General features: G+C 39.3%; 7 non-coding genes across 7 annotated transcripts; all 7 read left to right on the plus strand.

The window, feature by feature from the left end:
* Positions 1–4613: 4613 nt before the first annotated feature.
* LOC127998373 (5S ribosomal RNA) lies at positions 4614–4732 on the plus strand. Its single transcript, XR_008171215.1, has one exon. It is a non-coding gene; the product is annotated as a 5S ribosomal RNA (ribosomal RNA).
* Positions 4733–4959: 227 nt separating this feature from the next.
* LOC127997468 (5S ribosomal RNA) lies at positions 4960–5078 on the plus strand. The gene has a single exon (XR_008170332.1). It is a non-coding gene; the product is annotated as a 5S ribosomal RNA (ribosomal RNA).
* A 6099-nt stretch (positions 5079–11177) lies between these two features.
* Positions 11178–11296, plus strand: LOC127998375 (5S ribosomal RNA). The gene has a single exon (XR_008171217.1). It is a non-coding gene; the product is annotated as a 5S ribosomal RNA (ribosomal RNA).
* Positions 11297–11523: 227 nt separating this feature from the next.
* Positions 11524–11642, plus strand: LOC127997480 (5S ribosomal RNA). The gene has a single exon (XR_008170344.1). It is a non-coding gene; the product is annotated as a 5S ribosomal RNA (ribosomal RNA).
* Positions 11643–16441: 4799 nt separating this feature from the next.
* LOC127997492 (5S ribosomal RNA) lies at positions 16442–16560 on the plus strand. The gene has a single exon (XR_008170355.1). It is a non-coding gene; the product is annotated as a 5S ribosomal RNA (ribosomal RNA).
* A 357-nt stretch (positions 16561–16917) lies between these two features.
* Positions 16918–17036, plus strand: LOC128006143 (5S ribosomal RNA). Its single transcript, XR_008178774.1, has one exon. It is a non-coding gene; the product is annotated as a 5S ribosomal RNA (ribosomal RNA).
* Positions 17037–17265: 229 nt separating this feature from the next.
* Positions 17266–17384, plus strand: LOC127995948 (5S ribosomal RNA). The gene has a single exon (XR_008168873.1). It is a non-coding gene; the product is annotated as a 5S ribosomal RNA (ribosomal RNA).
* Positions 17385–17681: the final 297 nt, after the last annotated feature.

Raw genomic sequence — 17681 nt, forward strand, 5'->3', positions numbered from 1 at the left:
GGAGCTCATTCAAATACCGAGGTGCTAAACCATTCAGGGCTTTATAAGTAATAAGCAATATTTTAAAATCTATACGATGTTTGATAGGGAGCCAGTGCAGTGTGGACAGGACCGGGCTAATATGGTCATACTTCCTGGTTCTAGTAAGAACTCTTGCTGCTGCATTTTGGACTAGCTGTAGTTTGTTTACCAAGCGTGCAGAACAACCACCCAATAAAGCATTACAATAGTCTAACCTTGAAGTCATAAATGCATGGATTAAAATTTCTGCATTTGACATTGAGAGCATAGGCCGTAATTTAGATATATTTTTGAGATGGAAAAATGCAGTTTTACAAATGCTAGAAACGTGTCTTTCTAAGGAAAGATTGCGATCAAGTAGCACACCTAGGTTCCTAACTGATGACGAAGAATTGACAGAGCAACCATCAAGTCTTAGACAGTGTTCTAGGTTATTACAAGCAGAGTTTTTAGGCCCTATGATTAACACCTCTGTTTTTTCTGAATTTAGCAGTAAGAAATTACTCGTCATCCAATTTTTTATATCGACTATGCATTCCATTAGTTTTTCAAATTGGTGTGTTTCACCAGGCTGCGAGGAAATATAGAGCTGCGTATCATCAGCATAACAGTGAAAGCTAACACCATGTTTCCTGATGATATCTCCCAAGGGTAACATATAAAGCGTGAAGAGTAGCGGCCCTAGTACTGAGCCTTGAGGTACTCCATACTGCACTTGTGATCGATATGATACATCTTCATTCACTGCTACGAACTGATGGCGGTCATATAAGTACGATTTAAACCATGCTAATGCACTTCCACTGATGCCAACAAAGTGTTCAAGTCTATGCAAAAGAATGTTGTGGTCAATTGTGTCAAACGCAGCACTAAGATCCAATAAAACTAATAGAGAGATACACCCACGATCAGATGAAAAGAGCAGATCATTTGTAACTCTAAGGAGAGCAGTCTCAGTACTATGATACGGTCTAAATCCTGACTGGAAATCCTCACATATACAGTATTGTTCAAAATAATAGCAGTACAATGTGACAAACCAGAATAATCAAGGTTTTTTGTATATTTTTTATTGCTACGTGGCAAACAAGTTACCAGTAGGTTCAGTAGATTCTCAGAAAACAAATGAGACCCAGCATTCATGATATGCACGCTCTTAAGGCTGTGCAATTGGGCAATTAGTTGAATTAGTCGAAAGGGGTGTGTTCAAAAAAATAGCAGTGTGGCATTCAATCACTGAGGTCATCAATTTTGTGAAGAAACAGGTGTGAATCAGGTGGCCCCTATTTAAGGATGAAGCCAACACTTGTTGAACATGCATTTGAAAGCTGAGGAAAATGGGTCGTTCAAGACATTGTTCAGAAGAACAGCGTACTTTGATTAAAAAGTTGATTAGAGAGGGGAAAACCTATAAAGAGGTGCAAAAAATGATGGGCTGTTCAGCTAAAATGATCTCCAAAGCCTTAAAATGGAGAGCAAAACCAGAGAGACGTGGAAGAAAATGGAAGACAACCATCAAAATGGATAGAAGAATAACCAGAATGGCAAAGGCTCAGCCAATGATCACCTCCAGGATGATCAAAGACAGTCTGGAGTTACCTGTAAGTACTGTGACAGTTAGAAGACGTCTGTGTGAAGCTAATCTATTTTCAAGAATCCCCCGCAAAGTCCCTCTGTTAAAAAAAAGGCATGTGCAGAAGAGGTTACAATTTGCCAAAGAACACATCAACTGGCCTAAAGAGAAATGGAGGAACATTTTGTAGACTGATGAGAGTAAAATTGTTCTTTTTGGGTCCAAGGGCCACAGGCAGTTTGTGAGACGACCCCCAAACTCTGAATTCAAGCCACAGTACACAGTGAAGACAGTGAAGCATGGAGGTGCAAGCATCATGATATGGGCATGTTTCTCCTACTATGGTGTTGGGCCTATTTATCGCATACCAGGGATCATGGATCAGTTTGCATATGTTAAAATACTTGAAGAGGTCATGTTGCCCTATGCTGAAGAGGACATGCCCTTGAAATGGTTGTTTCAACAAGACAGTGACCCAAAACACACTAGTAAACGGGCAAAGTCTTGGTTCCAAACCAACAAAATTAATGTTATGGAGTGGCCAGCCCAATCTCCAGACCTTAATCCAATTGAGAACTAGTGGGGTGATATCAAAAATGCTGTTTCTGAAGCAAAACCAAGAAATGTGAATGAATTGTGGAATGTTGTTAAAGAATCATGGAGTGAAATAACAGCTGAGAGGTGCCACAAGTTGGTTGACTCCATGCCACACAGATGTCAAGCAGTTTTAAAAAACTGTGGTCATACAACTAAATATTAGTTTAGTGATTCACAGGATTGCTAAATCCCAGAAAAAAAAAATGTTTGTACAAAATAGTTTTGAGTTTGTACAGTCAAAGGTAGACACTGCTATTTTTTTGAACACACCCCTTTCAACTAATTGCCCAATTGCACAGCCTTAAGAGTGTGCATATCATGAATGCTGGGTCTCATTTGTTTTCTGAGAATCTACTGAACCTACTGGTAACTTGTTTGCCACGTAGCAATAAAGAAAATATACTAAAAACCTTGATTATTCTGGTTAGTCACATTGTACTGCTATTATTTTGAACAATACTGTACCATTATTCTCTAAGAAGGAATATAATTGTGAGGATACCACCTTTTCTAGTATCTTGGACAGAAAAGGGAGATTCGAGATTGGTCTATAACTAACAAGTTCTCTGGGGTCAAGTTGTGGCTTTTTTATGAGAGGCTTAATAACAGCCAGTTTGAAGGTTTTGGGGACATATCCTAATGACAATGAGGAATTAATAATAGTCAGAAGAGGACCTATGACTTCTGGAAGCACCTCTTTTAAGAGCTTAGATGGTATAGGGTCTAACATACATGTTGTTGGTTTAAATGATTTAACAAGTTTATACAATTCTTCCTCTCCTATAGTAGAGAATGAGTGGAACTGTTCCTCAGGGGGTCTATAGTGCACTGTCTGATGTGATACGGTAGCTGACGGCTGAATGGTTGCAATTTTATCTCTAATAGTATCGATTTTAGAAGTAAAGTAGTTCATAAAGTCATTACTGTTGTGGAGTTGGGAAATGTCAACACTTGTTGAGGCTTTATTTTTCGTTAATTTAGCCACTGTATTGAATAAATACCTGGGGTTATGTTTGTTTTCTTCTAAAAGAGAAGAAAAGTAATCAGATCTAGCAGGTTTTAATGCTTTTCTATAGGATATGCTACTTTCCCGCCAAGCAATACGAAATACCTCTAGTTTTGTTTTCCTCCAGCTGCGCTCCATTTTTCGGGCTGCTCTCTTTAGGGTGCGAGTATGCTCATTATACCATGGTGTCAAACTGTTTTCCTTAACCTTCCTTAAGCGTAAAGGAGCAACTGTATTTAAAGTGCTAGAAAAGAGAGAGTCCATAGTTTCTGTTACATCATCAAGTTGTTCTGAGGTTTTGGATATGCTAAGGAATTTGGATACATCAGGAAGATAACTTAAAAAGCAGTCTTTTGTGGCAGAAGTGATGGTTCTTCGATACTTGTAACAAGAAGTAGAATTTACAATTTTGGCTATATGAAGTTTACACAGAACTAAATAATGATCTGAGATATCATCACTTGGCTGAATAATTTCAACACTATCAACATCAATTCCATGTGACAGTATTAAATCTAGAGTATGATTTCGACAATGAGTAGGTCCTGAAACATGTTGTCTAACACCAATAGAGTTCAGAATGTCTATAAATGCTGATCCCAATGCGTCTTTTTCATTATCGACATGGATATTAAAATCACCAACTATTAAGACTTTATCTGCAGCCAGAACTAACTCGGATGTAAAATCACCAAACTCTTTAATAAAGTCTGTATGGTGCCCTGGTGGCCTGTATACAGTAGCCAGTACAAACATAACAGGGGATTTATCATTAACATTGGTTTCTCTGGATAATGTTATATGAAGCACCATTACTTCAAACGAGTTATACTTGAAGCCTGCCCTCTGAGAAATCCTAAAAACGTTGTTATAAATTGAAGCAACTCCTCCCCCTTTGCCTTTTAAACGCGGCTCATGTTTATAACAGTAATCTTGGGGGGTGGACTCATTTAAAATAATGTAATCATCAGGTTTTAGCCAAGTTTCTGTCAAACAGAGCACATCTATATTATGATCAGTTATCATATTATTTACAAAAAGTGTTTTCGTAGAAATGGATCTGATATTCAATAAGCCAATCTTTATCATTTGTTTATCCATATTGCATTTGTTTTTTATTTGTTGAACCTCAATTAAATTGTTAACCTTAACTTGGTTTGGACATTTTTTGTATTTTCTAGTTCGGGGAACAGACACAGTCTCTATAGTGTGATATCTAGGTGAAAGAGTCTCTATGTGCTGAGAATTAACTGACCTCTGTGACGGGAGGCAGCTAGCAGACGGTCGGTTTAGCCAGTCTGTCTGCTTCCTGACCTGGGCCCCAGTTAGTCAAGAATAAACACTAAGACTATTTGCCATATTTCTAGACAGAAGAGCAGTACCACTTCTTCAGCAGCACTCTTTGCAGCAGACTTCGCTTACGGCCATACCAACCTGTCTATGCCCGATCTCGTCTGATCTCGGAAGCTAAGCAGGTTTGGGCCTGGTTAGTACTTGGATGGGAGACTGCCTGGGAATACCAGGTGCTGTAAGCTTTTTGGAAAATTTCACGAATTATATAATAATCTTTCATTAAAAAAAAAAAAAGAGTCAATGCCCGATCTCTGAATCTTAGCAGGTTTAGGTCTGGTTAGTACTTTTATGAGAGACTGCCTAGGAATACCAGGTGCTTTAAGCTTTTGGGGTTTCTTTCCTACTTATATAATGTACTGGCAATAAGATTGGCTGGTCTTTAAATAGCCCTCTCTTTGCAGCAGACTTCGCTTACGGCCATACCAACCTGGCTATGCCCGATCTCGTCTGATCTCGGAAGCTAAGCAGGTTTGGGCCTGGTTAGTACTTGGATGGGAGACCGCCTGGGAATACCAGGTGCTGTAAGCTTTTTGGACATTTTTCACTTAGTATATAATAATTTTGCCAAAAAATAGAGTCAATGCCCGATCTCTGAATATTAGCAGGTTTGGGCCTGGTTAGTACATGGATGGGAGACTGCCTGGGAATACCAGGTGCTGTAAGCTTTTTGGACATTTTTCACTTAGTATATAATAATTTTGCCAAAAAATAGAGTCAATGCCCGATCTCTGAATATTTGCAGGTTTGGGCCTGGTTAGTACATGGATGGGAGACTGCCTGGGAATACCAGGTGCTTTAATCTTTTTGGAAAATTTCACGAATTATATAATAATCTTTCATTGAAAAAAAAAAAAAAGAGTCAATGCCCGATCTCTGAATCTTAGCAGGTTTAGGTCTGGTTAGTACTTTTATGAGAGACTGCCTAGGAATACCAGGTGCTTTAAGCTTTTGGGTTTTCTTTCCTACTTATATAATGTACTGGCGATAAGATTGGCTGTTCTTTAAATAGCCCTCTCTTCAATCAATCAATCAATCACCTTTATTTATATAGTGCTTTAAACAAAATACATTGCGTCAAAGCACTGAACAACATTCATTTGGAGACAGTGTCTCAATAATGCAAAATGATAGTTAAAGGCAGTTCATCATTGAATTCAGCTATGTCATCTCTGTTCAGTTGAAATAGTGTCTGTTTTTATTTGCAATCAAGTCAGTGATATCGCTGTAGATGAAGTGACCCCAACTAAGCAAGCCAGAGGCGACAGCGGCAAGGAACCGAAACTCCATCGGTGACAGAATGGAGAAAAAAACCTTGGGAGAAACCAGGCTCAGTTGGGGGGTCAGTTCTCCTCTGACCAGACGAAAACCAGTAGTTCAATTCCAGGCTGCAGCAAAGTCAGATTGTGCAGAAGAATCATCTGTTTCCTGTGGTCTTGTCCTGGTGCTCCTCTGAGACAAGGTCTTTACAGGGGATCTGTATCTGGGGCTCTAGTTGTCCTGGTCTCCGCTGTCTTTCAGGGCAGTAGAGGTCCTTTCTAGGTGCTGATCCACCATCTGGTCTGGATACGTACTGGATCCGGGTGACTGCAGTGACCCTCTGATCTGGACACAGACTGGATCTCGTGGCCACGGTGACCTCGGAACAAGAGAGAAACAGACAAATATTAGCGTAGATGCCATTCTTCTAATGATGTAGAAAGTACGGTGTTATGTGAAGTGTTTCCGGTTCCGGTTTACCTAATTAATGCAGCCTAAAAATCCTTTAACGGATTTGGATATTAAAAGCATATTAGTATGTTATGTGTAAGCCAATTTAAAGAGATGGGTCTTTAATCTAGATTTAAACTGCAAGAGTGTGTCTGCCTCCCGAACAATGTTAGGTAGGTTTATTCCAGAGTTTAGGCGCCAAATAGGAAAAGGATCTGCCGCCCGCAGTTGATTTTGATATTCTAGGTATTATCAAATTGCCTGAGTTTTGAGAACGTAGCGGACGTAGAGGAGTATAATGTAAAAGGAGCTCATTCAAATACCGAGGTGCTAAACCATTCAGGGCTTTATAAGTAATAAGCAATATTTTAAAATCTATACGATGTTTGATAGGGAGCCAGTGCAGTGTGGACAGGACCGGGCTAATATGGTCATACTTCCTGGTTCTAGTAAGAACTCTTGCTGCTGCATTTTGGACTAGCTGTAGTTTGTTTACCAAGCGTGCAGAACAACCACCCAATAAAGCATTACAATAGTCTAACCTTGAAGTCATAAATGCATGGATTAAAATTTCTGCATTTGACATTGAGAGCATAGGCCGTAATTTAGATATATTTTTGAGATGGAAAAATGCAGTTTTACAAATGCTAGAAACGTGTCTTTCTAAGGAAAGATTGCGATCAAGTAGCACACCTAGGTTCCTAACTGATGACGAAGAATTGACAGAGCAACCATCAAGTCTTAGACAGTGTTCTAGGTTATTACAAGCAGAGTTTTTAGGCCCTATGATTAACACCTCTGTTTTTTCTGAATTTAGCAGTAAGAAATTACTCGTCATCCAATTTTTTATATCGACTATGCATTCCATTAGTTTTTCAAATTGGTGTGTTTCACCAGGCTGCGAGGAAATATAGAGCTGCGTATCATCAGCATAACAGTGAAAGCTAACACCATGTTTCCTGATGATATCTCCCAAGGGTAACATATAAAGCGTGAAGAGTAGCGGCCCTAGTACTGAGCCTTGAGGTACTCCATACTGCACTTGTGATCGATATGATACATCTTCATTCACTGCTACGAACTGATGGCGGTCATATAAGTACGATTTAAACCATGCTAATGCACTTCCACTGATGCCAACAAAGTGTTCAAGTCTATGCAAAAGAATGTTGTGGTCAATTGTGTCAAACGCAGCACTAAGATCCAATAAAACTAATAGAGAGATACACCCACGATCAGATGAAAAGAGCAGATCATTTGTAACTCTAAGGAGAGCAGTCTCAGTACTATGATACGGTCTAAATCCTGACTGGAAATCCTCACATATACAGTATTGTTCAAAATAATAGCAGTACAATGTGACAAACCAGAATAATCAAGGTTTTTTGTATATTTTTTATTGCTACGTGGCAAACAAGTTACCAGTAGGTTCAGTAGATTCTCAGAAAACAAATGAGACCCAGCATTCATGATATGCACGCTCTTAAGGCTGTGCAATTGGGCAATTAGTTGAATTAGTCGAAAGGGGTGTGTTCAAAAAAATAGCAGTGTGGCATTCAATCACTGAGGTCATCAATTTTGTGAAGAAACAGGTGTGAATCAGGTGGCCCCTATTTAAGGATGAAGCCAACACTTGTTGAACATGCATTTGAAAGCTGAGGAAAATGGGTCGTTCAAGACATTGTTCAGAAGAACAGCGTACTTTGATTAAAAAGTTGATTAGAGAGGGGAAAACCTATAAAGAGGTGCAAAAAATGATGGGCTGTTCAGCTAAAATGATCTCCAAAGCCTTAAAATGGAGAGCAAAACCAGAGAGACGTGGAAGAAAATGGAAGACAACCATCAAAATGGATAGAAGAATAACCAGAATGGCAAAGGCTCAGCCAATGATCACCTCCAGGATGATCAAAGACAGTCTGGAGTTACCTGTAAGTACTGTGACAGTTAGAAGACGTCTGTGTGAAGCTAATCTATTTTCAAGAATCCCCCGCAAAGTCCCTCTGTTAAAAAAAAGGCATGTGCAGAAGAGGTTACAATTTGCCAAAGAACACATCAACTGGCCTAAAGAGAAATGGAGGAACATTTTGTAGACTGATGAGAGTAAAATTGTTCTTTTTGGGTCCAAGGGCCACAGGCAGTTTGTGAGACGACCCCCAAACTCTGAATTCAAGCCACAGTACACAGTGAAGACAGTGAAGCATGGAGGTGCAAGCATCATGATATGGGCATGTTTCTCCTACTATGGTGTTGGGCCTATTTATCGCATACCAGGGATCATGGATCAGTTTGCATATGTTAAAATACTTGAAGAGGTCATGTTGCCCTATGCTGAAGAGGACATGCCCTTGAAATGGTTGTTTCAACAAGACAGTGACCCAAAACACACTAGTAAACGGGCAAAGTCTTGGTTCCAAACCAACAAAATTAATGTTATGGAGTGGCCAGCCCAATCTCCAGACCTTAATCCAATTGAGAACTAGTGGGGTGATATCAAAAATGCTGTTTCTGAAGCAAAACCAAGAAATGTGAATGAATTGTGGAATGTTGTTAAAGAATCATGGAGTGAAATAACAGCTGAGAGGTGCCACAAGTTGGTTGACTCCATGCCACACAGATGTCAAGCAGTTTTAAAAAACTGTGGTCATACAACTAAATATTAGTTTAGTGATTCACAGGATTGCTAAATCCCAGAAAAAAAAAAATGTTTGTACAAAATAGTTTTGAGTTTGTACAGTCAAAGGTAGACACTGCTATTTTTTTGAACACACCCCTTTCAACTAATTGCCCAATTGCACAGCCTTAAGAGTGTGCATATCATGAATGCTGGGTCTCATTTGTTTTCTGAGAATCTACTGAACCTACTGGTAACTTGTTTGCCACGTAGCAATAAAGAAAATATACTAAAAACCTTGATTATTCTGGTTAGTCACATTGTACTGCTATTATTTTGAACAATACTGTACCATTATTCTCTAAGAAGGAATATAATTGTGAGGATACCACCTTTTCTAGTATCTTGGACAGAAAAGGGAGATTCGAGATTGGTCTATAACTAACAAGTTCTCTGGGGTCAAGTTGTGGCTTTTTTATGAGAGGCTTAATAACAGCCAGTTTGAAGGTTTTGGGGACATATCCTAATGACAATGAGGAATTAATAATAGTCAGAAGAGGACCTATGACTTCTGGAAGCACCTCTTTTAAGAGCTTAGATGGTATAGGGTCTAACATACATGTTGTTGGTTTAAATGATTTAACAAGTTTATACAATTCTTCCTCTCCTATAGTAGAGAATGAGTGGAACTGTTCCTCAGGGGGTCTATAGTGCACTGTCTGATGTGATACGGTAGCTGACGGCTGAATGGTTGCAATTTTATCTCTAATAGTATCGATTTTAGAAGTAAAGTAGTTCATAAAGTCATTACTGTTGTGGAGTTGGGAAATGTCAACACTTGTTGAGGCTTTATTTTTCGTTAATTTAGCCACTGTATTGAATAAATACCTGGGGTTATGTTTGTTTTCTTCTAAAAGAGAAGAAAAGTAATCAGATCTAGCAGGTTTTAATGCTTTTCTATAGGATATGCTACTTTCCCGCCAAGCAATACGAAATACCTCTAGTTTTGTTTTCCTCCAGCTGCGCTCCATTTTTCGGGCTGCTCTCTTTAGGGTGCGAGTATGCTCATTATACCATGGTGTCAAACTGTTTTCCTTAACCTTCCTTAAGCGTAAAGGAGCAACTGTATTTAAAGTGCTAGAAAAGAGAGAGTCCATAGTTTCTGTTACATCATCAAGTTGTTCTGAGGTTTTGGATATGCTAAGGAATTTGGATACATCAGGAAGATAACTTAAAAAGCAGTCTTTTGTGGCAGAAGTGATGGTTCTTCGATACTTGTAACAAGAAGTAGAATTTACAATTTTGGCTATATGAAGTTTACACAGAACTAAATAATGATCTGAGATATCATCACTTGGCTGAATAATTTCAACACTATCAACATCAATTCCATGTGACAGTATTAAATCTAGAGTATGATTTCGACAATGAGTAGGTCCTGAAACATGTTGTCTAACACCAATAGAGTTCAGAATGTCTATAAATGCTGATCCCAATGCGTCTTTTTCATTATCGACATGGATATTAAAATCACCAACTATTAAGACTTTATCTGCAGCCAGAACTAACTCGGATGTAAAATCACCAAACTCTTTAATAAAGTCTGTATGGTGCCCTGGTGGCCTGTATACAGTAGCCAGTACAAACATAACAGGGGATTTATCATTAACATTGGTTTCTCTGGATAATGTTATATGAAGCACCATTACTTCAAACGAGTTATACTTGAAGCCTGCCCTCTGAGAAATCCTAAAAACGTTGTTATAAATTGAAGCAACTCCTCCCCCTTTGCCTTTTAAACGCGGCTCATGTTTATAACAGTAATCTTGGGGGGTGGACTCATTTAAAATAATGTAATCATCAGGTTTTAGCCAAGTTTCTGTCAAACAGAGCACATCTATATTATGATCAGTTATCATATTATTTACAAAAAGTGTTTTCGTAGAAATGGATCTGATATTCAATAAGCCAATCTTTATCATTTGTTTATCCATATTGCATTTGTTTTTTATTTGTTGAACCTCAATTAAATTGTTAACCTTAACTTGGTTTGGACATTTTTTGTATTTTCTAGTTCGGGGAACAGACACAGTCTCTATAGTGTGATATCTAGGTGAAAGAGTCTCTATGTGCTGAGAATTAACTGACCTCTGTGACGGGAGGCAGCTAGCAGACGGTCGGTTTAGCCAGTCTGTCTGCTTCCTGACCTGGGCCCCAGTTAGTCAAGAATAAACACTAAGACTATTTGCCATATTTCTAGACAGAAGAGCAGTACCACTTCTTCAGCAGCACTCTTTGCAGCAGACTTCGCTTACGGCCATACCAACCTGTCTATGCCCGATCTCGTCTGATCTCGGAAGCTAAGCAGGTTTGGGCCTGGTTAGTACTTGGATGGGAGACTGCCTGGGAATACCAGGTGCTGTAAGCTTTTTGGAAAATTTCACGAATTATATAATAATCTTTCATTAAAAAAAAAAAAAGAGTCAATGCCCGATCTCTGAATCTTAGCAGGTTTAGGTCTGGTTAGTACTTTTATGAGAGACTGCCTAGGAATACCAGGTGCTTTAAGCTTTTGGGGTTTCTTTCCTACTTATATAATGTACTGGCAATAAGATTGGCTGGTCTTTAAATAGCCCTCTCTTTGCAGCAGACTTCGCTTACGGCCATACCAACCTGGCTATGCCCGATCTCGTCTGATCTCGGAAGCTAAGCAGGTTTGGGCCTGGTTAGTACTTGGATGGGAGACCGCCTGGGAATACCAGGTGCTGTAAGCTTTTTGGACATTTTTCACTTAGTATATAATAATTTTGCCAAAAAATAGAGTCAATGCCCGATCTCTGAATATTAGCAGGTTTGGGCCTGGTTAGTACATGGATGGGAGACTGCCTGGGAATACCAGGTGCTGTAAGCTTTTTGGACATTTTTCACTTAGTATATAATAATTTTGCCAAAAAATAGAGTCAATGCCCGATCTCTGAATATTTGCAGGTTTGGGCCTGGTTAGTACATGGATGGGAGACTGCCTGGGAATACCAGGTGCTTTAATCTTTTTGGAAAATTTCACGAATTATATAATAATCTTTCATTGAAAAAAAAAAAAAAGAGTCAATGCCCGATCTCTGAATCTTAGCAGGTTTAGGTCTGGTTAGTACTTTTATGAGAGACTGCCTAGGAATACCAGGTGCTTTAAGCTTTTGGGTTTTCTTTCCTACTTATATAATGTACTGGCGATAAGATTGGCTGTTCTTTAAATAGCCCTCTCTTCAATCAATCAATCAATCACCTTTATTTATATAGTGCTTTAAACAAAATACATTGCGTCAAAGCACTGAACAACATTCATTTGGAGACAGTGTCTCAATAATGCAAAATGATAGTTAAAGGCAGTTCATCATTGAATTCAGCTATGTCATCTCTGTTCAGTTGAAATAGTGTCTGTTTTTATTTGCAATCAAGTCAGTGATATCGCTGTAGATGAAGTGACCCCAACTAAGCAAGCCAGAGGCGACAGCGGCAAGGAACCGAAACTCCATCGGTGACAGAATGGAGAAAAAAACCTTGGGAGAAACCAGGCTCAGTTGGGGGGTCAGTTCTCCTCTGACCAGACGAAAACCAGTAGTTCAATTCCAGGCTGCAGCAAAGTCAGATTGTGCAGAAGAATCATCTGTTTCCTGTGGTCTTGTCCTGGTGCTCCTCTGAGACAAGGTCTTTACAGGGGATCTGTATCTGGGGCTCTAGTTGTCCTGGTCTCCGCTGTCTTTCAGGGCAGTAGAGGTCCTTTCTAGGTGCTGATCCACCATCTGGTCTGGATACGTACTGGATCCGGGTGACTGCAGTGACCCTCTGATCTGGACACAGACTGGATCTCGTGGCCACGGTGACCTCGGAACAAGAGAGAAACAGACAAATATTAGCGTAGATGCCATTCTTCTAATGATGTAGAAAGTACGGTGTTATGTGAAGTGTTTCCGGTTCCGGTTTACCTAATTAATGCAGCCTAAAAATCCTTTAACGGATTTGGATATTAAAAGCATATTAGTATGTTATGTGTATGCCAGGTTAAAGAGACGGGTCTTTAATCTAGATTTAAACTGCAAGAGTGTGTCTGCCTCCCGAACAATGTTAGGTAGGTTATTCCAGAGTTTAGGCGCCAAATAGGAAAAGGATGTGCCGCCCGCAGTTGATTTTGATATTCTAGGTATTATCAAATTGCCTGAGTTTTGAGAACGTAGCGGACGTAGAGGAGTATAATGTAAAAGGAGCTCATTCAAATACTGAGGTGCTAAACCATTCAGGGCTTTATAAGTAATAAGCAATGTTTTAAAATCTATACGATGTTTGATAGGGAGCCAGTGCAGTGTGGACAGGACCGGGCTAATATGGTCATACTTCCTGGTTCTAGTAAGAACTTTTGCTGCTGCATTTTGGACTAGCTGTAGTTTGTTTACCAAGCGTGCAGAACAACCACCCAATAAAGCATTACAATAGTCTAACCTTGAAGTCATAAATGCATGGATTAACATTTCTGCATTTGACATTGAGAGCATAGGCCGTAATTTAGATATATTTTTGAGATGGAAAAATGCAGTTTTACAAATGCTAGAAACGTGTCTTTCTAAGGAAAGATTGCGATCAAGTAGCACACCTAGGTTCCTAACTGATGACGAAGAATTGACAGAGCAACCATCAAGTCTTAGACAGTGTTCTAGGTTATTACAAGCAGAGTTTTTAGGCCCTATGATTAACACCTCTGTTTTTTCTGAATTTAGCAGTAAGAAATTACTCGTCATCCAATTTTTTATATCGACTATGCATTCTATTAGTTTTTCAAATTGGTGTGTTTCACCAGGCTGCGAGGAAATATAGAGCTGCGTATCATCAGCATAACAGTGAAAGCTAACACCATGTTTCCTGATGATATCTCCCAAGGGTAACATATAAAGCGTGAAGAGTAGCGGCCCTAGTACTGAGCCTTGAGGTACTCCATACTGCACTTGTGATCGATATGATACATCTTCATTCACTGCTACGAACTGATGGCGGTCATATAAGTACGATTTAAACCATGCTAATGCACTTCCACTGATGCCAACAAAGTGTTCAAGTCTATGCAAAAGAATGTTGTGGTCAATTGTGTCAAACGCAGCACTAAGATCCAATAAAACTAATAGAGAGATACACCCACGATCAGATGATAAGAGCAGATCATTTGTAACCCTAAGGAGAGCAGTCTCAGTACTATGATACGGTCTAAATCCTGACTGGAAATCCTCACATATACCATTATTCTCTAAGAAGGAATATAATTGTGAGGATACCACCTTTTCTAGTATCTTGGACAGAAAAGGGAGATTCGAGATTGGTCTATAACTAACAAGTTCTCTGGGGTCAAGTTGTGGCTTTTTTATGAGAGGCTTAATAACAGCCAGTTTGAAGGTTTTGGGGACATATCCTAATGACAATGAGGAATTAATAATAGTCAGAAGAGGACCTATGACTTCTGGAAGCACCTCTTTTAAGAGCTTAGATGGTATAGGGTCTAACATACATGTTGTTGGTTTAAATGATTTAACAAGTTTATACAATTCTTCCTCTCCTATAGTAGAGAATGAGTGGAACTGTTCCTCAGGGGGTCTATAGTGCACTGTCTGATGTGATACGGTAGCTGACGGCTGAATGGTTGCAATTTTATCTCTAATAGTATCGATTTTAGAAGTAAAGTAGTTCATAAAGTCATTACTGTTGTGGTGTTGGGAAATGTCAACACTTGTTGAGGCTTTATTTTTCGTTAATTTAGCCACTGTATTGAATAAATACCTGGGGTTATGTTTGTTTTCTTCTAAAAGAGAAGAAAAGTAATCAGATCTAGCAGGTTTTAATGCTTTTCTATAGGATATGCTACTTTCCCGCCAAGCAATACGAAATACCTCTAGTTTTGTTTTCCTCCAGCTGCGCTCCATTTTTCGGGCTGCTCTCTTTAGGGTGCGAGTATACTCATTATACCATGGTGTCAAACTGTTTTCCTTAACCTTCCTTAATAGAGGTGCTCCGATCACGATCGGCCGATCGTTATGCGTATCTCCTCAGTAAAGCCGGTTTTCTAATCAGCGGTTAATTCCATCAGGTGCGTGATTTCACATAGAGCAGCTGCTACTACACAGAGCCGTTGTTAATAGAGAAGATGCGCAAATCACGTTAATTTTCAGCGTTTATTGGCCCATCTTCTCAGTTAACAACGGCTCTGTGTAGTAACAGCTGCTCTATGTGAAATCACGCACCTGATGGAATTAACTGCTGATTAGAAAACCGGCTTTACAGACGAGATGCGCATTAACGATCGGCCGATCGTGATCGGAGCACCCCTATTCCTTAAGCGTAAAGGAGCAACTGTATTTAAAGTGCTAGAAAAGAGAGAGTCCATAGTTTCTGTTACATCATCAAGTTGTTCTGAGGTTTTGGATATGCTAAGGAATTTGGATACATCAGGAAGATAACTTAAAAAGCAGTCTTTTGTGGTAGAAGTGATGGTTCTTCGATACTTGTAACAAGAAGTAGAATTTACAATTTTGGTTATATGAAGTTTACACAGAACTAAATAATGATCTGAGATATCATCACTTGGCTGAATAATTTCAACACTATCAACATCAATTCCATGTGACAGTATTAAATCTAGAGTATGATTTCGACAATGAGTAGGTCCTGAAACATGTTGTCTAACACCAATAGAGTTCAGAATGTCTATAAATGCTGATCTCAATGCGTCTTTTTCATTATCGACATGGATATTAAAATCACCAACTATTAAGACTTTATCTGTAGCCAGAACTAACTCGGATGTAAAATCACCAAACTCTTTAATAAAGTCTGTATGGTGCCCTGGTGGCCTGTATACAGTAGCCAGTACAACCATAACAGGGGATTTATCATTAACATTGGTTTCTCTGGATAATGTTATATGAAGCACCATTACTTCAAACGAGTTATACTTGAAGCCTGCCCTCTGAGAAATCCTAAAAACGTTGTTATAAATTGAAGCAACTCCTCCCCCTTTGCCTTTTAAACGTGGCTCATGTTTATAACAGTAATCTTGGGGGGTGGACTCATTTAAAATAATGTAATCATCAGGTTTTAGCCAAGTTTCTGTCAAACAGAGCATATCTATATTATGATCAGTTATCATATTATTTACAAAAAGTGTTTTCGTAGAAATGGATCTGATATTCAATAAGCCAATCTTTATCATTTGTTTATCCATATTGCATTTGTTTTTTATTTGTTGAACCTCAATTAAATTGTTAACCTTAACTTGGTTTGGACATTTTTTGTATTTTCTAGTTCGGGGAACAGACACAGTCTCTATAGTGTGATATCTAGGTGAAAGAGTCTCTATGTGCTGAGAATTAACTGACCTCTGTGACGGGAGGCAGCTAGCAGACGGTCGGTTTAGCCAGTCTGTCTGCTTCCTGACCTGGGCCCCAGTTAGTCAAGTATAAACACTAAGACTATTTGCCATATTTCTAGACAGAAGAGCAGCACCACTTCTTCAGCAGCACTCTTTGCAGCAGACTTCGCTTACGGCCATACCAACCTGGCTATGCCCGATCTCGTCTGATCTCGGAAGCTAAGCAGGTTTGGGCCTGGTTAGTACTTGGATGGGAGACCGCCTGGGAATACCAGGTGCTGTAAGCTTTTTGGACATTTTTCACTTAGTATATAATAATTTTGCCAAAAAATAGAGTCAATGCCCGATCTCTGAATATTAGCAGGTTTGGGCCTGGTTAGTACATGGATGGGAGACTGCCTGGGAATACCAGGTGCTGTAAGCTTTTGGACATTTTTCACTTAGTATATAATAATTTTGCCAAAAAATAGAGTCAATGCCCGATCTCTGAATCTTAGCAGGTTTAGGTCTGGTTAGTACTTTGATGAGAGACTGCCTAGGAATACCAGGTGCTTTAAGCTTTTGGGTTTTCTTTCCTACTTATATAATGTACTGGCGATAAGATTGGCTGGTCTTTAAATAGCCCTCTCTTTGCAGCAGACTTCGCTTACGGCCATACCAACCTGGCTATGCCCGATCTCGTCTGATCTCGGAAGCTAAGCAGGTTTGGGCCTGGTTAGTACATGGATGGGAGACTGCCTGGGAATACCAGGTGCTTTAATCTTTTTGGAAAATTTCACGAATTATATAATAATCTTTCATTAAAAAAAAAAAAAAAGAGTCAATGCCCGATCTCTGAATCTTAGCAGGTTTAGGTCTGGTTAGTACTTTTATTAGAGAGTGCCTAGGAATACCAGGTGCTTTAAGCTTTTGGGGTTTCTTTCCTACTTATATAATGTACTGGCGATAAGATTGGCTGGTCTTTAAATAGCCCTCTCTTTGCAGCAGACTTCGCTTACGGCCATACCAACCTGGCTATGCCCGATCTCGTCTGATCTCGGAAGCTAAGCAGGTTTGGGCCTGGTTAGTACTTGGATGGGAGACTGCCTGGGAATACCAGGTGCTGTAAGCTTTTTGGACATTTTTCACTTAGTATATAATAATTTTGCCAAAAAATAGAGTCAATGCCCGATCTCTGAATATTTGCAGGTTTGGGCCTGGTTAGTACATGGATGAGAGACTGCCTGGGAATACCAGGTGCTTTAATCTTTTTGGAAAATTTCACGAATTATATAATAATCTTTCATTGAAAAAAAAAAAAGAGTCAATGCCCGATCTCTGAATCTTAGCAGGTTTAGGTCTGGTTAGTACTTTTATGAGAGACTGCCTAGGAATACCAGGTGCTTTAAGCTTTTGGGTTTTCTTTCCT

Source organism: Carassius gibelio, chromosome B22 (genome assembly GCF_023724105.1).
Source record: "Carassius gibelio isolate Cgi1373 ecotype wild population from Czech Republic chromosome B22, carGib1.2-hapl.c, whole genome shotgun sequence".
NCBI lineage: Eukaryota > Metazoa > Chordata > Actinopteri > Cypriniformes > Cyprinidae > Carassius > Carassius gibelio.